The sequence below is a fragment of the Myotis myotis genome, unplaced genomic scaffold (genome assembly GCF_014108235.1).
Source record: "Myotis myotis isolate mMyoMyo1 unplaced genomic scaffold, mMyoMyo1.p scaffold_m19_p_15, whole genome shotgun sequence".
NCBI lineage: Eukaryota > Metazoa > Chordata > Mammalia > Chiroptera > Vespertilionidae > Myotis > Myotis myotis.
The window spans coordinates 7170106-7196080 of record NW_023416319.1 but is presented as its reverse complement, the minus strand read 5'-3'; the positions used below and the strand labels follow the sequence as shown (position 1 = coordinate 7196080).

Below are 25975 nucleotides of genomic sequence, written 5' to 3'. Positions count from 1 at the left end.
AACGCTCTCACTTGCTGTGATGAAGCACTTACCAGATTAATAAAATGACTCTCAATCTTCAGAAGCAAGTGCTTACTTAAATGCACCTATTTTCACATAATGGATCAACCTACTTTCACACAATGGATAATTTATGATTTCATAACACACCGGATTTCTAAAACTTGAGTGTGTTTTTTTTGCAAAACAATCCTCTTAGATAGTGAAGCCACAGAGGGCCTTTTGCCAGAAGAACTTCAAGAACGTTCAAACCCAACCACAGGGGGATCACACCAATTCGTACGTATCCAAGAACCTGTCACCGAGAGGTTCACGGTGCCCACGCTTTCGTCCAACCAGCATGTGAGCGTTTCAAATTGCCTGGAAGAGACTGAGAAAACAGAGAGGCCTGGGAGAACCAAATCTGTCAAAACAAATCTCAACCACGCAATTTCTCAGTTCGTACGGAGCCTTCATTGGGAGGCAAAAACGCGGGGCCTCGGGGGGGGGGGGGGGGTCTCGGAAGCCGCCCAGCTGAGGGTCGGCATTGTTTCCCTTCCCCGTGGTGAGCGTCCTCAGCTGAGCCGAGCAGCAGCTCAATGGGTATGAACACATATTGCCACATGGTGCAGATGTGTTTGGGAATGGAATTCACATGCTTTGGCTGAGGGTCCGCTTTGGCAGTACACAGAGGCGCATCAGAAGCAGGTACCATCTGGACCTGCTAAGATGGGCAAATTGGATATTTCTCTAACCATGGGAGTCCTGGCCACGCTATTTGTGATGGTTAGATACAGGTGACCTCTGAAGCCTTTTTATATGCAGGATCTGATAGCACTGCGAGACTACCGTGTGCTTTCTCCAGAGGTTAGCTAGAGAAACCCCTCGATTCAGAAAGAAGTTTCTTCCCCACCAGGCGTAGGGAAAGCAGCTGGCTACCTACCCAGCCATCTTCACCGAGAGGCAGCGAGGAGTATCCGTGGATGCGAAAAGTGGGCTCAAGTACACAATTCCTGAGCGAGGGTTTTTTGGGTTTTTTTAATTCTTTATTAGTTAAGGTATTACAAATGTGGCCTCATCCCCCCCGTTAACCCCCATCCTCCTCCTCCCCCCCCCCCCACTCATGCTCTCATCCCCCTGTTGTCCATGTCCATTGCTGTGGCTTATATGCGTGCATACAAGTCCTTTGGTTGATCTCTTCCCCTTACCCCCGCCCTCCCCTACTTTCCTTCTGGGGATTGATAGTCTGATCGCTGTTTCTCTGTCTTTGGATCTGTCCCTGTTCATCAGTCTATGTTGTTCTCTATAATCCACAAATGAGTGAGATCATGTGGTATTTATCTTTCTCTGACTGGCTTATTTCATGAGCGAGGGTTTTGATCGTGAAAAAAATGGCGATTTCCAAAATGGAAATCTTTTAAAAAAGAAAAGCCGTCAATCGTGCAACAGCTGTGTTTACACATACAAAGTGAAGTGGAAAACTGAGGCGATTACCCAGATGATTTCAATCAAAACATCCCCTCAACGAAAATACCCAGAAAGCTGAAGCTATAATATGGGGGATTCTTGTTTGCTTGGCTTGGATTATCCAATCATCCCTTCATCTCTCCACTGTTCTTATTTAGACACAGCCTGAAGCCATCCCGGGCATGGACGGCTGAAAGTGCGCGCTTGGCCACTAGTGTCTGTGGCAACAAGGATGTGTGGATGTAATTCAATCCAAGCTAGAGTCAAGGCTGAAGTTGCTCACCTTGTTTTGACAATTTGACTCTAAACATAGATCATTCCTTTTAAACTCCAACCCCGGTTATAAATCACTTAAGCAGATAAGGACGATTCATATACAATTAAAAAAAAAAATCCATAGATAATCAAACATGCCTTAAAACTGCCCTATTTTGATCCTTTCATTATTTGAAGAGAGAAGGCATCCATGAAAACTGAGCTTTTAATAACAAAGAACCCTTTCAAAAATTGCCCCCTTTTCCCTTCAGAAATCACATTTACATCAAATGTATTTTCTTAAATCACGTAGAAAATACTACCTCCCTTCTAAAGATCACTTCTCCTCACCTTGATTTTTGAAGAATTTATTTTATCCACCTCCCCCACGAAAACAATTTCCATCATTTCTTACGTGACATTTAAAATCTTATGACAGTTACTAGTATGCCCCCCCAATTTAACTTATTTTGAAACATATTCTCCAACTGCAGAACATATTCAAATATTTATATCACAAAAGAGAAGCAGAGAATATCACTAACTCAAATTCAGCCCCAAACTATAAATTGGTTTTAATTAAAGATAATGTGATAAGCACACATGCTGAGAGAAATGAATGGGGGGTGGGGGAAGGGTGCCATAAAAACAGTTATCTTTTGCAGAGAAATTAAAAATGGCAGGAAGAATCCAATAAAGCCAGGGAGGCCTGTTGAAACCTTTTGTTTGAATCCTTTTATCTAAGCACTCTGGTTAAAACGTGGTGCTTCTCGTTTCTGGTCAGTACGGTACCCTAAACTGACCCAGGTATACAACTACCCCCACTCCCAAAAAAGGGGGGGGGGAACAGAGAAAATACTAAACGTAATGTAGTCTACGGCCATACCACCCTGAACGCGCCCGATCTCGTCTAAACGTAATGTAATAAAGGAAAGAAAAACACATGAAAGCAAGCTAAACCTAATCACAAGTCAATGAGGCAATAATTTTCAACTTGGGCCACCCATGTAGAATCATCTGGAAGCTTTAAAAATATATCTGAGGGTGGGGTCCAGGTATCAGGACCTCGAGTTCCCAGGTGATTCCGATGGGCAGCCCATCCTGAGACAGGGACATGACATGAGACTGTGACAGGGACATGAGGGAGCAGCCACCCTGGTCACAGGCCCTTGTCCAGGAAACTAGCCAAAACCTCACTGCATGAGACCAGTAGCCTTTAAGGTCCAGAACTTGAAAAGAGGCCCAGAGTATCTTGACTCACTGGTCTCAGGGCAAGACCCAGAAAAAAAGCTTGAATCCTGCCTGAGTATGGAGTCCCCAGGGCATTCTTCACATGGTGTGTGGATTCCAAGGCAAGGAATTCACTTAAAAAAATGGCCCCTAACCCACTATAACCTGTGAGGTCCAGCCAAGCAAATATAGATTCTGCAAGACCCCATCATCTTAAATGTGGTTTTGAAGCTTTTTAAAAAGGGAGCAATTTTTGAAGGAGCTCTTTGTTGTTAAAAACTCTGTTTTCATGGAAACCTTCTCTCCTCAAATAATGAAAAAAAAGAAAAGAAAAACAGGGCAGTTTTAGGGACACGTTTTATTATGGATGGATTAGTTTGGGGGGAACAAATTATCATTATCTGCTTAAGTGACTTTTTATAGGGGGCGGAGTTGAAAAGGAATGATCTCTGGTTTTAATCAGATTTTCAAAAAAGGATTCCAAAACTTCGGACCTGACTCTGGTCTATGCTGAGTTACACAGTCTTCAAAACCTAATGTGGACTCCTAGGGAAAGCCACTGTCACTAAACATGAATTTATAGTTGAAATATTAAAACAGGTAACAACACAAAAAACCACATTCATGATAGGATTTTCAGGGGCAATAAGTGGGGAAATGAGATCCATCTGAAAGGAGGCTTAAGAATCTGTTCAGTAAGATAGAGGAACAAATGGAAACCACAAAAACACATCTTATTAAAAATATTTTTTAAATATGTATACAGGAATTCTAAAATGAAAATGTAAAGCTGTTGAAATAAATAGCTCAATAGATGGGTTCAATGAAACACAGGAAGAGAAAATTAATGACTAGGAAAACAGACCAGAAGCCTTGACCCAGAGCATACCTCAAAGAAACAAAATACATGAATACCAACTTCTGAGACCTGGGGTTACAGAGTAAGTGATCTGTCTTCTATTAAAAGTTCAAAAGGAAGATAAATGAGAGAAAAGAGGAGTATTAGAAGAGATAATCACTGAATTTTGAAGAACTAAACAGAGACATGATTTTTCAGATAGAAAAAATGAATCATACCTAGTACCAAACAGAAGAAGTTAAAAATAAATCACACCTAAATATCTGTGAGATTAGTGAATTAAAAACAACCCAAATCTTAAACTATTGGAAGTAGCTGAAAGAAATAATACTTAGACTGACAACAGACTTCACATTAGCAACAACAGGTGCCGACTGACAGTGAAATTACAGTAGAGAAGCACTAAAAGAAAATAATTCCCAAACTAGATTATTATATCCAAGTAAACTATTTAAGGATGAAAACAAAGACATTTTCAACATTAAAAAAAAATGCAGTGAAACACACATTTGATAAAGGATTATAGCCAAAATATATAGAACTCTTAAAACTTAACAATAGGACAATAAACAACCCGATTTTAAAAATGAGTAAAAGATCTGAACAGACAACTCACCAAAGACAATACACCAGTGGCAAATAAGCATATGAAAAGATGTTAAACATCATATGCCATTAGGCAATTATAAATTAAAATAAAATAACTATAATATACTATGATACAGACACCTTAGAATGGCTAAAAGCCAAACACCTGACAATACTAAATGCTGACAAAGGGGCAGAGCAATGGGAACTTGCATGCATTGCTAGTGAGAATGCAAAATGGTACAGCTGCTTTGGAAGACAGTTTGAGAATTTTTACAAAACTAAACACAGACCTAAAAATACAGTCAGCCATCACACTCCTAGGTATGTATCCAAATGAGTTGAAAATTTTTATCTACACCAAAAATCAGAACACAAATGTTTATAGCACCTTTATTCATAAGCTTCAAAAAGTAAAACAACTTAAGCTTAAAGGAAGATGTCAGTATGTGAATGGATAAACAAAGTGTAGTACACATCAAGACAATGGAATACTATCTATCTATATATCTATATATATAAAAGCCAAGCGACCAGAAAGACCGGAACAACTGGAATGACCAGAAGGACCGGTCACTACTGGACATCTTGTGGCTAGCCAACCAGCTCGATCAGGGGTGGTACCAGCTGGCCAACCTCCCATGGCCCCTCCCCCATTGGCCCTGATCAGGGTGGGCTGGCAGGACCCTACCCATGCATGAATTCGTGCACTGGGCCTCTAGTATATATATAAAAGCCTAAGTGACTGAATGACCAGTCGACCAGTCGCTATGATGCGTACTGACCACCAGGGGGCAGATGCTCAATGCAGGAGCTGCCCCTGGTGGTCAGTGCACTCCCACAGCCAACCTCCTGCAGCTGGCCCCGATCAGCTCTGATTGGGACTGGGTGAGACAGCCCCAACCAGGCTGATCGCCGGCCAGGCAGAGGGACCCCACCTGTGCACGAATTCGTGCACCAGACCTCTAGTTTAATGATAAAAAGAAATGAACTACCAAGTCACAAAAAGACACAGAGGAACCTAAGTGCAATTACTGAGTGAAAGAAGCTAATCTGAAAGCCTATATGACTCCAACCATATGACATTCTGGAAAAGACAAAACTAGGAAGGCAGTAAAAAGATCAGTGGCTGCCCATGGCTCAGGGTACAGGGGGCAATGAACAGGTGGAGATCAGGGGAGTGTCAGAGAGGTGAAGCCATGCTGTATGATACTGTAACAGTGGATACATGATGTTACAGTTATCACCCATAGAACTACATAACATAAACAGAGATCAGACCAGTAAGGTTAAACATGGACTTTAGTTAATGTATCAATATTGGCTGATTAATTGTAACAAATGCACCACACTAATACAAGATGTTAAACTGGGAGGAACTGTGGAGGAAGAAGGCATTTGGGAACTTTCTATACTATCCGTCCCATTTTTCTGCAAGTCTAAAACTGTTCTGAAAGTACTGACTATGGATTAGAAAAAGAAAAATGAAAAAAGACTGTAATAACTTTGTAAAGACACTTGATAAAAATCACTATGAAAAGGTTTGCATCAGCAAAAAGGACATGCAACCCAGAGGGTTAGCAAAGAAACCTGGTTAAATATGTTAGGAAAGTGAAAGATGTACTGACTACTTCAAAACAAATCCTACCTTTGAAGGGCTTAAAAATAAGGTGAAAATGTGGAGGGGGGGGGGGTTTCCCCGTGTATGGTAAGTGAATTATATCTCAATAAAGCTGTTACCCTGGCCTCTAACTCCGTCGTTCTGTTTCTAAATATAAATTCCCCCCATAGCACAGAAAGGCGAAAGAACATTACTGCAGCATTATGTGTAATCCCCCCAAACAAGGAAATAACCTCCGTGCCCATCCAGTGCGGAATACTGTCCATGAAAACATATATGCAGTGAAGCATAAAATGTGGCCTGAATGAACACGGGCTCCACAAACACGGAATTCCAGAGAGGCAGAAAGGAAGCCATTCTGCAGGCGGACTCAGACGGACCTGTAGTCTTGACCTCTTTCCTTCCAGAATGTGGCCCAGGTGGAGTGAGGAGGAATTGAGGATCCGAGCTAGAGACCAGGAGGGCCTTGGGTTTTGTCTTTCTCCTGCGGCAAAGATGGGGCCAAGTCACCTCCAGTCCCTAGACCTGAGCTCCACCTAAACAGGCCAGGCTTGCTCCCGTCAGGAGGGAAGAAAGCAGCTGTTCCTGACCCCAGAGCCTAAAGGTCATGGAGAGGATGTGCTACCCACAGGAGAGGAGAGATGGCTGACCTTGAGATGACCTCAAATCCCTAACTGGTACACAGCCTCAGCAGTTCACATCTCACCTTCCACAGTCTGACCACAAGATCCCCCTGGCTCCTTCTGATCCCAGAATCCTAGGGCTCCCTGTCAGACTGCCTTGAATCCATCTCTCTTCCTACAGTTGAAGAAAAATCAAAACAACCAAAAGCAACTTGAACTGCAGTGTTCAGAAAGCAGTCTGCCATGTGTCTCTTCATGCGAGCCTGCCAACAGGTCTATAAAGTGCCTTAGGGCAGGTATGAACGTGCCTCCGGCTCACAGGGGAGGAACCTGAGGCTGGAGGGGTTAAGAGGCGGGCCAAAGACAGCGGGGTTGTCATTGGAGAGCCAGGGAGCTCAATCCCCAGTCTGCCAGCTCTTGCCTCCAGCAGCCTCTTTTGCCCAGATGGGTGCAGTCGGTCCTTCTCAAATGTGACAATGACGACAATGGGCTGAGAAAACCACGCAGGCCCCACGGTCCCTGCCACGGTGCATTCCAAGGGTGAGGCGCACCGGCTGGGCCGCAGGCCTGCTCCTCCCCCTCCCCGCCGAGTCCTAACCGGCCAGAGATGACCCTCCGGTCCCATCTCACACTGACCTTCTTCCTCACCTGCTCCCTCACACCACACGGCCTCTCCCTTTCTCTGTCTGGAATGCTCTTCCCACCTGTCCCTCCCAGGGAGCACTTCCTACACTTGAACTTTTCTATATGTTTGGGTCTCTCTCCCCTGCAAGACTATAAGCTCCATGAAAACTGGGCCAGCCTGACTTTATTCACCATTATATCCCCAAATACCTAGCCAGGGATGGTGTATGCGAGGCTGTGAGGTCTGCAAATGCTGAGGCCTTTGTGTGACCGTCAGGGAGGAGTGTGGAGCTGATGGAAGACAGTTACTCTTTGGCCCTAGAGGGGACCTTTCAACACTAAGGGCAGATCCAAGAGCGGGAGGTCAAGTCCCACCGGCATGGCTCAGGGATGAGCAACGACCTATGAACCAGGAGGTCACGGTTGGATTCCCGGTCAGGTCACATGCCTGGGTTGTGGGCTTGATCCCTAGTGCGGGGCCTGCAGGAGCCAGCCACTCAGTGATTCTCTCTCACTGTTAATGTTTCTATCTCTCTCTCCCTCTCCCTTCCTCTCTGAAATCAATAAAAATATTTTTTCTAAAAAACAAAAACAAGAGCTGGAGGTCAAGAGGTGATGTTCTGGGTGGCAGTGCTAGAAACCTGCCCCAGCTCTGGATCGCGTTCAGATCCCAGGAACTAACAACTCTCTTTCTCGTCCAAGAAGTGAGTTTTCTGTCATTCATAAGCCAAAGCATCCTAATGGCACCTCTCTGCCAAGACTGCAAGAGCCCTATATCAGCACAGTTTCACACACTTCTGTCCTATGTCACCTGAGAGCTGCTGCCAAATGAGTGCTTATTAATCTGTGTCCACCTCTCTGGCTCACACTCACTGCATACCCGTTTACTCATTCAACAAATATCTGCAAACTTGGGAACAGAGAAGTGAGCAAGCCAGATGAGGTCCTTGTTCTATGCAACTTAATATTCTAGTAAGAGAAATGGGCAAACAAATAAATCAACAATGTAATTTTAGGTAGTACTAAGTTCTGTGCAGATAAGGAAATAGTAAGATGTCATAAACAATGAGGGAGGAGTTGGCTATGGAAGACCTCTGGATTGAAAAGGACAAGGAGGGTTGAGCGTTGACCTATGAACCAGGAGGTCACGGTTCAATTCCCCGTCAGGGCACATGCACGGGTTGCGGGCTCGATCCCCTGTGTAGGGCGTGCAGGAGGCAGCCGATCAATGATTCTCTGTCATCGTTGATGTTTCTATCTCTCACTCCCTCTCCCTTCCTCTCTAAAATCAATAAAAATATACTAAAAAGAAAATGACAAGGAGGAGTCAGTCAAGCGAAGATGACAGAAGAACATTCCAGATAACAGGGGAAGCAAGAACACAAGCTGAGGCAGAAGGAGCTGATGCATTTGAGGGGCAGAGAAAGGCTGAGTGACCTAAGAGTCTGTGACCCTTCCAGGGGGGAACGGGACAAGATGAGGCCAGAGAAACGGGCAGGGACCAGATGACTTAGGGATCCTTCTCCGAGGGCAGTCCGATGCCTGCGGGGACAGAGTCTCCATGTCTTTGAATCTCCCCATCCTTCAGGCCTTCTTACCTGGACATACCGCGTGTGTCCGCAGAGGAGAGGACAGAGTGAGGGACTCGGCTCCAGCACCAGTCTGTCCCCTGCACGTCCCTTAACCAGTCCAGTCTTTAATTCTGTCACCACCCATCAACCAACGGCCTGGACTTGGAGGCCAGAGAAGACTCTTTCACCTCCAATGTCCTCTCATTCTTTTCCTATGTGTGGTCTTTTTTAAAAAGAGAGACATCAACAGAAAACATAAACCCGGCCCGAAAAGAGAACTATCACTTAAGAATTACATTTTGAAAGCCTGCATTGCAACTGTCACTTGGGTCACACTCAGACACCAAGTCTCAGTTTTGGAGACAGCTGTTCTGCTGGCCTCGCAGAATTCTCGAGTGGTGACACACTGGGTAAGGTACACAAGCCCCCTTAAAGCAGGGGCCACAGCACTGAAGCCTCCTCGTGCCCCCACGACCCCCAGCCATAGCTCCCTCCTGACCCCTGGTGGTAGCCTTGCCCTCTTGACTGGCTTACCCTGTTGGCGCCAGGCTCCGGCTCATCTGGGGGCCTTTGTGACTCACTAACACTGCGCTTTGGCCAGTGCTCAGATTGGCCAGTTCTTCCTTGTCATTTAGGTCTCAGGGCAATGTCACCTCTTTGGAATCTTCCAGCAACTAGCTGGAAGGCCTTAGGTTGGTCACTGGACTTCTCTGAGGTTTGGTGTCCTTTTATGAAAAATGTGACTAGCCCACACTCCGCGCCCTCCCCACCCCCCACCCCCCACCCCCGGGCAAACACTCAGGGCTTTTGTGAGGATTAAATAAAATAACCTATGAAGGCATCTCCTGTCCTAATGTTGGGCATCCAGCAGGCATCCACAATCAACGTTTTCACAATTGTCCCCTGGCTCGCCAGCTTTGACACTGGGTACCCAGTTCCTGGGTACCATCACAGCGAAACCTTCAAGCCCCAAGAGGCTGTCCATGAAAATCTCGGCCCTTGCTGGTCAGGCCTGTTTTCCTAAGGAGGAATCTTGTCCTAAGAAGGGTATTTCCAAGAGCCCATTCTTTGGTTAAAGGTACCTATGACCGACCAGCCAGCATTCAAGAAGCAGGTGCCACCAAACCCCATTAAAAAAGTCATTTCCAGAAGCAGCCCTTGTAAGAGAGGATGCTAGAGGAATCTCCACCCCAGCTAGGCGGACTGGGATGAATGGGCTCCAGAATTCCGACCCTCAGTTGACCCCAAGCACAGTCTAGCTGCAGCAAGCTCACTTTCTCTGCAGTGACATAGCCGCCAACAGCTGTGGGATGTCACACACAGGGCTGCTTGGGGCTAACGTTACCCCTCCTCCACCTCGAAAGGAAAGAAAGCACATTTCTGAGTCCCTACTTCTTCCTGCTTTGCTTCTGAGGAACAAACGTCGACAAGATATAGGATCCGCTGCCGTGTTTGCCACCCAAATGCACAGAACATAATTTTATACGAAGCTACACCCGCTTAATTGTGATGCATTAAGTATTATGTTCATTGTTTCTGAAACTGGGTGGAAATGAATAATTTATTTCAGACAAAGGAAACTCTTGAATATGAAATGCCTCATCTTTTAAAATTACAATTTGGAAGACAAGAATGAAAAAACGCCCGTTGTCAGTGAACCTTACACTGCTAATGGGAAACAATGCCTCCTCTATTCCTACTTTGTTTGCAAACATTACTTTTTTTTTCCTCTGGTAAACAAAATTTAATACAACGTTGTTGAGAATCATCGGGAAAGAGGAACACTAGGTTTTCCCCCATGCTCACAGCTGCTCCACACAGAGCTAGCACGTCCAATACTCATGTTCTGTGCTGGGTGAACACCCTTTCCTCTCCCTCCAGTGTTCCTGGGCGCACCTGGAATCCACTCCCCAGATCCCTGCACCCCAGTCAGTCTCTGCCACCTCCTTCCAGAGCTTCCTTTCTGGCACCCAAGTTCCCTGAGTCTCCCCGTCCCCTGCCTCTCCGTCCACAGCTTTTCTTCCTGGTTCTCCATCATCTCCCCAGCAACCAGCACAGTGCTGGACACAGAGTACCTCTCAGAGAATGTGACTACTGGTTATTTTTCGAGAAGATGATCAATGTTTTGGACTGAATTACATTGGAGGTTGTCATTTCCTGCATGGCTATTAGTCTCTCTCTCTCTCTCTCTCTCTCTCTCTCTCTCTCTCTCAGCAGAAGAGACCTCACCCACTCAATCCACCGTTCCTATTCATGCTAATACCTTGGGAGAGGGGGAAGAAGGAAGTCTGGGTATTTAAACGGAGGGGACTGGCAGTCACTCACCTACCATTTACTGAGCTTTGTCATGTTCTCTTTCCAAGTGCTGCCACCAGGAACCTCGGGAATGGGGTCCTATGATTACCCCCTTTTACAGACAGAGGAGCCAGAACAGAGGAACTCTTTAGCCATGTCGCACAGCTGGAATGTGGAACTCACATCTGTGTGTGTTGAACCCCCGAGATTTGCTCTTTAACACAACTCTTCCATATTTCCTCATTTCCTAGGCTCACCAGGACCTCCGCCCCGCCCCTCCCAGGGGCCACTCCCACCTCTGGAATGACCGCACGTGGTCTGCCTGCTGGTTCTTGGTGTAGGAGTGTTGCCTGGCTCTGGGTGTGTTCCTGCCCAAGACCAGCTGCAGACCTAAAGGGCAGCGCCTCCTCTTCCCACCCCACCCGCACAGTGTCATTAAAACACGGTCATAAACATACCCGGACTCAAGGGCACACAGAGAGGGTTCAGGAACTCCTCAGGCACCAGCTCTGTGAGTCGCAGTCATTACTGGCTGCCATCCCAACAGCCTCCCTGCTCAGCCCTCCCTCCCCAGCGCGCCCTGGGGTTAGCGGGCATCTCTTTCAATTAAGGCAACTCCCTGCATTTAGAATCTTGGAGTCTTTATTCAGACACTCTCCTGCGAAATGTTCTGAAGCAAGTTGGAGATTTGGCAGCGAAAACTCCCAAATGAGACACAGGACTAAGGAGCTAGAAGAACTAAATAGAATATAGAAAATAAGTGAAGAAACAAGCCCATACAGGCCCACAGAAAGGTTGGGTAGGGCCATCCCTCCAGGCCAGGAGGACAGCCCCGGCCGGGGGATCCACTCACACTTGCCTGGGCCACTGTCCCCGAGTCAAAAAGCAGAGCCCATCCTGGGTCCAGACAGAGGGGAGGCTTGGGGTTGGGGTTGGGGCAATGCAGAAAGGCAGGTGGGGAGCCAAGACTGTCCACATTCCCACCGCCCACTGGGGAGGTCTCCTGTCATCAGCCAGGTCTTCAATGTGTAAGGGCCCCCCCCCTAAACAATTTTCAGTGATACCCACTCTCTTACCACAAGCCAAATTGTCTTCCTCCTACCACTCGCATTAAGACCCTTCATGACTTGGCTCCAGACCACTCTGCTTCCTGCTGGCACCTCTCTGCTCCTCCGTCACCTGCTTTACCTGTGCCCACCCACCTCCCCAGGAACATCCTGGGAGCCCCAGGCTGCCTCAGGGACTCCTGCTCCTCTGCCCACCCATCACTGGCACCTAAATGGGGGCCTTTGTACAATTGGTCTTTTCACCCCGAAGCCCTGAGGAGGTCATTCTGGGAGAGAAGAAGGTGAACTTGACCTCCACTTGCTCCAAGTCCACCAGGAGCTGAGGCAAACAGCATGGGGCTCCTAGCCTCACTGTTATTTCCCCAGGAAATAACAGTTACTCATCCACAAAAGGCCATCTCTGGTCTAGAAGCATCCAGAGGCCCCGAGTATGCTTTTATGACATAAAACTATATTACATTGAACCAACTGAAATTTCTGCTAGTTCACTCTGAAAAAAAAAAAAAAAAAAAAAAAAGACCATTTCATATGATTCAACCGAAAAATTTAAGCAAGGCTGAAGTAAATTAACCAGGATCCTTCCGTGGTTCTGCTAAGCCCTGGTGCATGGCAAACCTGCCCATCTCTTCTCCCACCGCGGCTGGTACCCAGTGCTCCAGCCATCGCAAGGAGCTTATTACTAACTAGCACCTTGGCCTCTTGGTGCCTTTGTTCATGCTGTTGCCTCTGCCTGCCTGAAATGCCCTCCCCCCATCTCTACTTACCAAACTCCTATCCATTCCTCAAAACCCAAAGTCCCCCCTCAGCAAGCCTTTTCTGACCCACAGCTCCATCTCATCAGTTATTCCCTTCTTGGGGCTACATCTGAGTGTTGCAAGGAATTCACTTCCCACTTTGCATCATAATTTTATTCATGCATACCTATCCCTAAACCAAAAAGAGAATCCTTGGAAGGCAATGGTAAGGTCCTATTTATCTCTGAGTCACTTAGGTTTCCCACTGAGCTCCCAGCTCTCCATAAATATCTGATGAATGAATTTGGCAGAAAAATCATCCTATCACACTGGAAAATGTTGAAACTGATAGAGAGATTGACCAATTCTCTCTTCATTCTGAAATAAATGCATAAATCACATATATTCTATGTAATATATGATTTATATAAATATGTATACACACACTTTGAATCATTATAAAGGCGATGTTCATTAAAATACATTTCATTTTCAAAATTAAGCTATCAGCTACTACAGTGTGTATATATTTTAGAGACACCCGGTGTCTATCACTCGGTAAAATGCTTAGCAATCCTCCATGCAGGCTGTGCACTTAACTTTGATGGACCCTCTCCTGTTATGTCCGTGTCAATGGGTTCTGCAGCCCCATCTCCTGGATAACAATGGACTTTTGCCATTCCTACCTGTGTCCTGGACCTCAGCTTCCTTATCTATCAAATGGGGCCATGATTACCTATTCTTCAACCAGGTTGACACACAAGTTATTACCGATAAACACCTAGCTCGTTGCTTCTCACAGCTGTTGCAACATTGCTTCTCGTTCTCTTGAGGTCTCATGGAGATAGCAACCAGGAATAGGTTTAGAGTTTCAGCCTGGCCACTCCTTTTTCCATTCAAATGCCACTTGCCATTCATTCCTAAGCATGCAAGAAAACAATGGGATTCCATGGAGGACTGGCCGGAATTCACTGATCTCCTGGTATGGCCTTCAAGAGTGTATTTGAAACGCCTATAACAGGGATCAATGAAACATTTCATAAACACGGGCTGTAAGAAAACTGCTGGCCTGTTCCTACAAAGAATGCAATCAATACTTATTTTCATACATTATTAACTGGACACAAAACGATCATGTGCAAAGGGCGGCAGCACTAGCAGTCGGCATGGTGCTTCTTAGACCATCCGGTGGGGCGAACGGATATGGCGGCAGCAAGGTGGAAGCCGAATGAATGAGCGCATTAGGTCACCTCAACATGGAACTAAACTGCGTATTCCTTCCCTTGCCACCGGGTAATGCTATTTATATGACAACAGAACCAAAAACATGGCCCCAGGCATTTCGCTCTACTTTAGAAGCCTTCCATCTCATACGGAAATGAAAAGAAGATACAACCCAGAAGTTGCTTCTTCGGTTAATATTTCTGCAGTCCTGCAAGAATGCTTTTCACACTGTGCACCGTCTAGATTTCGGTTGTCAATTAGGAACGCGTCAGAATGCAGGGGTAAATATTAAAATAATCGATATTGGCGTGTATTTCAACTCCAAAGGCCCTTTGTCAAACAGGGACTCAGGTGGGAGACAGGGAAGAAGAAACTGGGAATGAGGAGGGAGAGAAGGGACTGGATATCTGATCCTTAATAAACGAGCCCGCTTTGTGCTTAAAATCTCAGCCCGTAACAGGAGAAAGTGCACAGGCTTTGGAGATGCAGGAACAGGCTGTGAATCTGAACTCTTCCACTTACCAGCTGTGTGGCCCTGAGAAAGTCACTCAACCTCTCTGAGCTCAGGTTTCCACCTCAGAAATCAGAGATGCGTCCTGGCTTTTAGCGGTGGCTGGGGACCCAAAGGATATAATGCCCAGGAACAGGCTGCCCAGGGCAGGGCACTCCCCAGAGCCTCCCATGGGTTTTCCTCTCCCTACACTTACCTCCCCTTTAAAGAGAGCGCAGGTTTGGAGATCACAGAGCTCTGGGATGGATAGGCAGAGTCCCAGAGGGAACTGTGGTTTGACCAAAAATAGGCCATTTGACCAAATGATTAAAAGTCTGTCATATGCTAATGCTTGAACGGGGCGGACCTTGGGCCAATTTAGTAGGAGTAAATTGCAATTGATTTTCGAAGAAATTGCTTGTTCTCTTGCCTTTCCTCAGCTGTGTCACCCTCTCTCACACACAGCTGCCTTTGTCACAGCCAGAACCATCTGAGACACGTGACAAGGAAGACCTTTTTGAGGCAAAATGTTGAATAATATAGACATCCATACTCACACACACCATAAATCCATGCACACGTGAGCAGGCAGAGAGACTGTACAAATGTATCCATCTCTGTGTGCATACATGTTTATACCGATGTTCGGAGGGCTCAGTTTTCGAAATAATTCTGCACCGCTGTTGTATCCTGCTGTAGGCTTTGCAAATCCCTCTGGGGCTGGAGAGATCTCCTGAGTCGCTTTTATTTTTGCAACAACCTAACTCTTTGAATAAAGATCATAAAACAGCACACCCCTAAAATCCCTCCATGCCCTCCCCGCCCTGTCTACAGGAGTCCCTGGATATGAAAATGGCTAAAAGATCACAGGAGATAAAAAATCATAAGAATAAAGGTTAACAATAGCCGCCTTCATCCCTAATTTCTGATATGGTGATAGGCCCTCTCAGAACATTAATTAGAAAGGAAGGAGAGATGAAAGAAACGCCCCGGGGACATAATAAATTAGCCCCTTATGCAAATCACCCATTCGTTTTCATCACTGACCCAGCTAGTTGAGTCTCTAAATTATGGGAAGTGGTTAGCTTCTTTAACAAAAATTCCAGATAAAGGATTGATTTTTTTTTTTTTTTTTAATCTGAGGGCTAGGGGGAGGCTTAAGGCAACAAATAATTTCTCAGTTTTCTTGCAGGCAACTCTGAAGGGAGCCAAAAGATATGAAAACTAACGTTCCAGCCACTGGTTTCTGTTGCCAAACAAAGGCTTATTAATTAACCCTTGGAAACAATCCCGAAACAATGGATACCGGCCCCATAACTATAGGCGATGGCTGTGGTTCTCACCCTAACTGTGAACAACAACGTGTGGCATCCTAAAGGGGGCACAGACCTGAACAGGTAAAGGGCCATTTAAAAGAGGTGGGGAAATGCCAGGATGTGGAGTTTCAAGTACCAATTTAAAAACACACACACACCTAATTTTACTTATCATCACTGTCCTAGACAATTTATGTTCTCCTGTCCTAGAAATGTATGGAATTGTTTTCTTATCAAAGAAGGGGACTGGACTAGAATGACCTCCAAACGTCCCGCGGCAGCTCCAATCCACTGATTTTATTTATTTGCAAAACAAACACGGCACTTCCAACCATTTAATTTGTTTAAATACAATCTTATGACAGGCATGTTGTCTGCTGGACTCACTCCTGGCTGCGTTTTTCTCCTTCCTACTCTGTTCTCCACTTCCCTATTTCTTATTTTGTTTTATCTTCTTCCCTGTATTCAAATGAGCTGCTGTAAATATATCCTGGTTCAGAGTAAGGTATATATTTAATAAATCAGGGTTTACAAATGTTATTAGTATGGTAACTAAAAATGCCAAGCGGGCAAGTTTCTTTGGTCTGAAGAAAATGCTAGAAGGAGAACAGTAAGTCTCAGAATCACCCAAGATTCACCCAGCAGGCCCTTGGAGAAGGAAGGAAAACAGGTTAAAGACGACTTTTGTCCCCTGCCCTTTTTTTAAATAAAAGGATGCCCTTCAGGAAGGGAAGGCACTGGCCCAAGGTCACCCTGTTGGTTAGGAGGGAAGCCGGAGGCCTGACTCTTGGACCAGTGCTCTTTGGGTCAAACAATCCTGATTTGATCCTTTCTCTTGAGAATTTGGTACTGTATCCCAGAGAACAACAACCACAAAAAGCACATCCTTTGGAAAGAATAAGCTTCGACAGCAGAAAATTAAGAGATGGCAGAAAGCAATCCTTCGGAGGACCAAGGAGAAGAAATGAGGACAGACATATTGGCTATAAATAATTCTGAGCCTTGTAACAATCTTTAGTTCATAAGATTACTTGTCACTCACTGGTGTTTTATCTCCCCTCTCCTGGTAACGGGGCCTACAGTCACTCTATGCAAAATGTTTGGCTGTCTCTACCTTCACAGCCTTCACTGGGACATTGAGGCCTTCGCCATGAGGACTGAGATAGTGGGATGAGCTGCTGCTTTATTCATCAAACTTTGTGAGGCTGACAGTTCATCATCATAATAAGATTGGCCTTTAGGAAGTGGTCAGTGTCACAAGAAGACAGAGATTCCTCGGGTCACCAGGTAGACAATCAGAAAATATGTGTGGAATATGACCCCATTTATACACACACACACACACACACATACACACACACACACACACATATACATACACACAAACACACACATTCATATATAGGAAAAAATCTAAAAGGCTCATATCAACCTGTTTACAGCGATTATCTTTGGGAACCTGCACTGTAGGTGATTTCAGCTCATTTTCCTTTTTGACCTGTTTGTAATATCTTATTGTTCTACAATAAAAATGGATTGCTGAGGGGCGGGAGAGGGAGAGAATAAAAACCAAAAGTAGTGGCCTGTGAAAGTGAAATGTACGTGTCCTTAGCCCAGCCCGTGGAGACGGAAGCAGCTCCCAGCTGTGCGGCATGCCCTTCTCCGGGAGCCGTAATTCTTCCTGCTCCGAGGGGCGCTGGAGAGGAGATTTATGGGGAGAGGTCAGGAGAATGGGAATCAGTCAAGCTGAGAAGGGAAGGCTGATCACAGGAATCCTGAAGCACAGGAAGAGCTCCCACCCCGTGACCACCGGCTACAGCCAACTCACCTCCGACCAAAGAGCATAAGGAGGGGCTCCCGAAGGAACAGGGGGGTTCTGAGCAGCGGGGAGACCTTCCACCAAAGGGAGTTAAGACTCAAACTGGGTTCTGAAGACTCAGATCTTTCCTACAGGGCCTGCTGGATAGAGGGTAGGTTTTTCATTTCTTGTCCCAGGTGGTTTATGAGCGGCCTCCTGAAAGCTTGGGGATTGCTATCCTTATTAGGACATAGAATCATTGTTCCAAGATCAGGGAATATGGTTTGCTGAAGAGAGTCCCAGTCTTGGAGTCAGGAGCAAGTCAATGGTGAACACGGCATTGGCACAGCATTAAAAATGGCCAAGACTTATGGAGAACCAGCTATGTTCCAGGCATTATTCTAGTTATTTTACATACTGCATCTTTAATGCACAAGAACCTATAAGGTAGGAGTTACCAACATCACATTTTACATCTAAGGAGCCTGAGGCACAGTAAATGCAAATGACCTACAAAGTGAGAGCTAAGAGGCACCCAGGTGGATGGAACTCCAGAGCATATGTTCTTCGTCCAGCACCAGCAGGCCCACAGCTGGAGAGTCACGAAGCTGCCTAGGCCACTGTTGGGACAGCAGCTGGTCACCCCAGCTTATTTGGACACAGAGTGGCTAGAGTGAGACCGAAGATCAATTAATAGAGAAACCTAAGGAGGAAGACTGAAGCCAAGTCACCAAGCTGCTAGGAAAAGACCTGCCAATGAGGAGACCAGGTGGGATTGGGAGAAACTAGACACAGAGAGGACAATAACAAGGCCAGGGCAAAGTTCAAGTAACAGATAAGACGGGAATGGAGAGAGGGCAGCAGGACTTAGTGATGGGTCCAGCTTTAGGCATGAGATGGTAGAGGGGGTGGAGATGACCCCAACGCTTATCATTTAGACAGATAATGCCATTACGTAAGACAGGAGACTGGAGAAGGAAGGGTGTTAGGAGAAAAGGGGAGAGATGATGAGACCCATTGTGGATGTGCTGTGTTTGGAGTAACTGAGATACATCCAGATGGAGTCATCCAGGACTCAGCTGGAAATAACCGGTTTAGAGCCCAAGAGAGGTTGGAATAGGAGGGAAGACTCTAAGTCATGGGTGTAAGTGGAGATTGAGGTCCTAGGGATGGATAAAATTTGTCCAGAGAATACGCAGAACAGAAAGGAGCCAACAATGGCCTCCTCTAAGGAGCGACATGTCCTGGCAAAAGTCTTGGAGGCTACCCTCAAGCAGTGTGGCCCTGGCCAAGTTGCTTCTCCTCTCAGAGCTTCAATTCTGTAAAAGCAAAGGGTCACAGCAGGCCCTTCTTCTCTGATATTCAAACACCCATGGTTAATGGGATGCCTGCTCAGGGCCAGGAAGGATGCTCCATGCTGAGAAGACGCCCAGCATAATGTGCAAGTCCTGGGCTTTGTAGTGGGAAAGGCAGACACATAAATAAGTCCTCTCAATATGCTGTGATTAACAGCTACCATAAAGGCAAGAGCAAAATGCAGCATGAAAGAGTCCCGAGTGGAAGTGCCTGTCAGGGAGAATTGCCACGTGGCCCTCCGAGATGAAATTTGATCTTGGTCTTGAAGAACTAACAGAGACTTCCCAAACAGAGGCAAAACCATGCACAAAGCTACAAGACAGTGAATGCACATGAAGTCCCTGGGGGATGGATTGCTCAGTGAATGTCAGTGGAGAGGAGGTGGTGGGGCCAAGCTGGCGTGCTAAGGAGTTTACCATATGCCAGCATAGATAACAGGAAAGATAATTAGCTATCTTAGAGAGCTGAGTGGAAAGGAAAGGACCACTATACACTCCTAGCAGCTGGCATTTACAAACCCTTCTCTATGATCATGATTTGACAAGACAGCAGATGACCTCATAAGGCTCTTCTTCAACATGTAAAAAAATTTAAGAAAGTTTTTTTTAATAGTGACATAAATAGGATGGAACATTATAACAGAGAAGCTACGTGTGGCTAATTGTTCATAGCATCATTCAGAAAAAAAGGAGCCAGATTCAAAAGAGAGTTGCAACAGTTCTCAACCTGTGGGTCACAACCCCTTTGGCGGTCGAACGACCCTTTCACAGGGGTCGCCTAAGACCATCCTGCATATCAGATATTTACATGACGATTCATAACAGTAGCAACATTACAGTTATGAAGCAGCAACGAAAATAATTTTATGGTTGGGTCACAACATGAGGAACTGTATTTAAAGGGCCAGAAGGTTGAGAACACTGTCCTAGAGCAAACCATTCCTTGGGAACCAATCTCAAGATGCTCAGGCTTCCCGGGAAGGTCTAAGCCACCCCCAGGACTTGGGAGAAAATAATGACAGAGCCAGAGGCTGGAACTTTGTCTTCCAGCAAATCAGACTGAGGCTGTTCAGATCCTAACATCACTCTTTACTGGGGATCTATCCACTTGATTCTTGTTTGCAATTCCACCAACTTCTATTATATTCTAAGAAGGTCTGGCATCTCTTGACTCTTCTCTACAAAATCCAACCTCCTAATCAATACTTTTAAACCTCAAAGCCCTCTTTTCTGCTGGCTGCCCGTGGAGGTGCTTACATCCTCCCCCTCTGAGCCTCCATCCTCAGGCTTTCCTTGGCAACCCCCTCTACTTTCAAAATCTCTCTCTGCTTTGTCTCCCCCTCCAGAGAGTCCAAAAACATTGCCAGCAAGTTCATCTTCCTTTCAAATCACTATTTACTTCTTGCTGTTTCTTGAACTTCCATGAAGAAGAAAATAAAAGGCAGAATGAAGGTTAAAGAGCTGAGAGTCATGGCTGCCAGAGACGTAGATTCGAAACACCAGTGGTGGCTCCTCTGAGCGCCCCCTCATGGCCCCTAGACTGGGCTCTCTCTTCTCCAACACCCTCTTATACTGGCTCACTTTTTCCTTTGTGCACTCCCTCCCTCTCATTGCCTGATTCTTCATGTCTGAAATTCCAAAAAACTACACCGGCATCAACCCACAGTGCAGGCACCTCCTGGGGCCCTTTAAAATGCCTGAGAGGCGGAGGTTTGAAGATGGCGGCGCAGGTAAATGCCTGTACTTGCCAGCCTCCCACAACTACATCAGAATTACAACTAAAATACAGAATAACCATCATCCAGAACCACTGGAAAGTGGGCTGAATGAAGTCCTACAACTAGAGAAGTAAAGACGAAAGCACACTGAGACTGGCAGGAGGTAAGGAGGTGTGGAACAGACTAGTCTGGCACCCCCATGGGACCACTTTTTTAATGGGGAGGGAGATGGTCTCTGCGGAGGCCGCCTGGAGGAACAAGGCATCCCAGCCCCACACCAGACCCCCAGCCCAGGGTCCCAGAGCTGGGAAAAGAAGTCCCTATGGGCAGTAAGAACTAAGGGCTGTAAAAACCAGTGTGGATTGAGGCTCAGTGACACAGAGGCTGCTGGAGACCCAGCTGTTCCTCTTAAAAGGCCGGCACCATGAACTGAACTTACAAGGTCCTGCTTCCTCTGAGCACCAGCACCAGGACAAGGCTCTGGAAAACACAGACACAGACGAGGAGGTACTGGATTGTCTGGCATCAGGGCAGGAACCTGGGGGCAGCTTTCTCCCAGGTCTCATAGGGCTGACTGGCAGCCAATTATGTTTGCTCTTTCCTGGTGATTCCCTAAGACCCAGCCTCATCCAGTTTACAATCCCACCCAAGCTGTGTGGAGCAGCTTTTGCATATAAATGGCCTGTTCTTGCTCAGGCTAAAACCTGTAAAACAAGCTGCAGCTGCGTCAGGGAGCCCACAACCTATCAATAAAAGGCCCAAGACTCAGCACCAGCACCAGCCTATCTTGCTTCATAGCTGAGCCTCATATCTGGGCACTTCCAAAACCAGTACAAAGAGGAGGAATCTGCAGATCTCTCTGTAGTTCCTGCAGATTGGCCCCAGACAGTGGCTGACTTTGCATCTCCCTGGAGACCCAAGGGCCAGTGTACCCAGTGGTCAGTGTCAAATCATACCAGATTACAGCTCTACACATCAATAAGCGACACACTCAAGGGGCAGACTCAGTGAGCACCAAAGCCCCACTGAAGCAAGTCCTGCTCCATAGGGGTGTCTCCTACACAGCAGCTCTCCTACTGTAGTCACAGCTGGTTCTCACAGGCAGTTGGCCTGGAGGTCAATTCCTCCCAGTGACACCAACAGCAATCAAGTCTCAACTACAACAAAACTGTGCTCACAGCCCACAAAGGGGTGCACCTAGAGCTCCCAGCTCGGGTGACTGGGGAGGCTGAACCACTGGGCCCTCCAGGACACCTACTACACAGGCCACTCTACCAACTCTGGGAGACATAGCAGCTCTACCCAATACATAGAAACAAACACAGGGAAGCAGCCAAAAGGCAGAGACAAAGAAACATGTCACAAATGAGAGAAACAGAAGAAAGAAAACTACTGGATATAGAGTTCAAAACCACGGTTATAAGGTCACTCAAAAATCTTCTAGAAACCTCCAAAAAAAAAAAAAATGGAAAAGGACCAGTCAGAAATTAAGCATACACTGACTGAAATAAAGAATAATATACAGGAATTCAACAGTAGAGTAGAGGATTCTGAGAATCAAATCAACAATTTGCAATATGAGGAAGCAAAAAACACCAAACCAGAAGAGAAAAAATAAAAAATAAAAAAACATGAAGACAGTGTAAGGAGCCTCTGGGACAACTTCAGGTGCACCAAAATTCGCCTTCTGGGGTGCCAGAAGAAGAAAGAGTGCAAGATATTGAAAACACATTTGAAGAAATAATGACAGAAAACCTTTCCTACCTGTTGAAAGAAATAGACTTACAAGTCCAGGAAGCACAGAGATTCCCAAACAAGAGGAACCCAAGAGGACCACACCAAGACACATCATATTTAAAATTCCAAGGGCTAAAAACAAAGAGAGAACCTTAAAAGCAGCAAGACAAAAGCAGTCAGTTATCTACAAGGCTATACCCATACGACTGTCAGCTGATTTCTCAACAGAAACCATGCAGGCCAGAAGGGAGTGTCAAGAAATATTCAAAGTGATGAACAGCAAGGACCTGCAACCAAGATTATTCTACTCAACGAAGTTATTACTTAGAATTGAAGGTCAGATAAAGAGCTTCACAGACAAGAAAAACCCAAAGGAGTTCCTCACCACCAAACCAGGATTATATGAAATGCTGAAGCGTATTCTTTAAGAGGAAGAAGAAAAAGATCAAAAATATGAACAAGAAAATGGCAACAAATACAAATCTATCAACAATTAAATCTAAAAATCAAAATAAATGAGCAAGAAATATAATGAACAAAATAAACTGGTGAATAAAATAGAATCAGAGGCATGGAAATGGAAGAGACTGACGATTCTCAGAGGGAAGGGTGCTGGGGGTGTGGGAAGAATTAAACTAAGATCTTATATGCATTACGTATGAACACAGACAATAGGGTGGCGAAGGCCTGGGGTGGGGTGGGAACTGGGTGGAGGGGGAGACGGGGGGGGGGGGTACATCAGTAATAATCTCAACAATAAAGATATTTTTTTTTAAAGTGCCTGAGAGGCCAAACACTTCTGCTATCTCATTTCCACAAGAGTGGTCCCCCCAATCTCCCACCACAGTTCTCCCTGACTAGGCTGCCTCATTTCCCTTCTGCAGCTCAGGCTTCGGCACAGATGACAGTTTGACCTCCACATGGCCTTTTAACTGGTGATCAAGTAAACAACGGCGAAGTCGACTGTGGGTTTTGAGGAGTCGAAAGAAAATGGATACTCAAGAACGTCAAACATGTCTTGTTCGGTGAGAGGTTCAGCTCACGCTTAATGTATGTGGATAAACATTCTCTTCACATTGGGCAGGGAAAACCAAATATGGAAACTCTGACGGCTGCCCTATCTGCCAGCAGAGGCCCTGTTGTCCTGGTTTCTTCCAAAAGATTTTCAAGACAGAAGAGATGTTCTAGAAACTCAGATCCAAGCCATGAAAAGCAACATTTATCATCCTGCTCCTCCGTCCTTCTCCATCCTACCAACGCCAAGCTGAGTAATACGCATTATTCAATGACTTAAACCCTCTCAGCTCCATTTGGCTTTCCTATACCCACTTAAGGCCCAGAGTCACTGTCAGAAGTCAAAGCTCATTAATGCTGGAACCTAAATTCAATGCCCTTGAGATATAAAATGTAGTTCTAGACAAAGCCTTCCGGGCTCTGATTAATTCATCATGACTTCTGGGTCCTCACATTCAGGATCACACTTGCTATGAAAAGACACTTGGTGGAGGGAGAGATCCAAAAATGAATGAGTAAAACTTGGTTGGGGGAGAAGAATCTCCTGTACTCATCAAAGAAATGCAGATAAACCAGTGGTATCTGAGAATGACCCAGCCACTTGGAGTGAGTTATGAAGACAAGGACTGAAAAGACAATGCAAGAGCACAGTGGAGACATTCTACAAGTGGCCTTGATCTTCCCTCAGAATCATGGACTATTAAGGACTGGAGATTATTCACTCCTATGGCTTCATTATACCAAGAGAAGAGAGATGCAGTGAGGGAAAATGAGACTGTTGAAGTCCCATAGCAGTTTTGAAATTATAACCCAATGGCCCTTCCTCTTCACCCACTTCTTTCCTCTCACTGTCCATGGGAAGGTCCATATCCTTACAGGCATCAGTACACAGACTGAGAGGTAACATATCCATGGGGTAGACAGCGGCAAAAGGCACTGCCCTTCAAAAGCGCTAGGAAGGCTCTGGTTTGTGTTGCTCAGTGGTTACAGTGTCAGTCTATGCACTGAAGAGTCACAGGTTCAATTCCCAGTCAAGGGCACATACCTGAGGTACAGGTTCAAACCCGAGCCCCAGGTCAGGGCACCTGCAGGAGGCAATGTCTCTCTCACATCCATGTTTCTCTCTCTCACTCTCTCCCCAATTCCTTCCTTCCTCTCTCCCTCCCTCCGCCCTTCCTTCCCTTCTACTCTCTCTCTAAAAAAAAAAAAAAAAAAAAAAAAAAAAAAAAAAAAAAAAAAAAAAATCAATGGAAAAACTACCCTTAGGAGAGGATTAACAACACAAAACAAAAAAAAGCACTAGGAAGGCCAAGTTCACTTCTGGTGTCCCATCTACCACACCCCATCCTAGTTCCTACAGACCTGATCCCGTAAGAGCCCAGATGGTCACAAACACCTGTCCCAGCTGGGACAAGGGGACAGACAGCATTAGTAGGGATTTAGAGTGAAAATTTTCGGCATTCTCCAGGATAATGTATGAATGCCTGATACTAAACTTGTACCCATATATCTTATCCCAAAACACACACACACACACACACACACACACACACACACACACACTTTTCCTCTGAACCAAAGACAGACAGAATAATGTAGAGGAGTGCTTCGAAAGATTCATGAGCACATGAAGCACTGAGCCCAGAGATCTTCTTGAAATGCAAATTCTGATTCAGTAGACCTGGGACAGAGCCTGAGATTCCACACTCCTCACCACCTCCCAGGTGACCCTGGGGCTGTTCTGAGGCCCACACACTGAGTAGCTAGGGGCAGACATTACACAATGTTGGAACCAAACAAACCGGGGTTTAAATTCTGGTTCCTCCACTTAGGAGCTTTGTGATTCTTGGACTGAGTTTCCTAACTTCATTCTGCCTCAACCACCGCATCTCTGAAATGGAAACAAGAATACCTAAGAAACACTTGATGATGATGACATAAGTTACTGATGTGAAGATTCTAACAGTGCCTGGCATAGTATAGGGGCTTGATAAATATCAGTTGCTGGCTGCCTCTAAGATTCATGAAGGCAGGGACAACATCTGTCTGGCTCCCTGCCAAAACCCCAATGGCTAGGACATAGTGGGTGCTCAGTGGATGTTTGTGAATGAGTAAATGTATCTCCAGTACACCCACACACACGCTCAATATTTACACACTCCCGTGGTTCTATGGCTTTCTGTAGGGAAACATAAAGCATAGAACACCAGAACACTCTCACCAGTAACAAACCATCATCTCATAGAATCAAATTCAACATTAACCACCATGCATTACCACCGAAAACATGTCATTTGTGATGGCTCTATATATACTTGAGAAAATGCCTTCACTGTAAACAAATAAAGACAACATCAGACAGAAGTCTGTGCATCATGAAGAGAGATGACTGCCTCGCTCATTATTTATG

The 25975-nt window shown here is 45.7% G+C and overlaps 1 protein-coding gene across 2 annotated transcripts in view; it reads right to left on the bottom strand.

Moving 5' to 3' along the window:
• The window catches only part of GFRA1 (GDNF family receptor alpha 1), a 185830-nt gene that overhangs the window by 155972 nt on the left and 3883 nt on the right, over positions 1 to 25975 (bottom strand). The window lies entirely within an intron of this gene.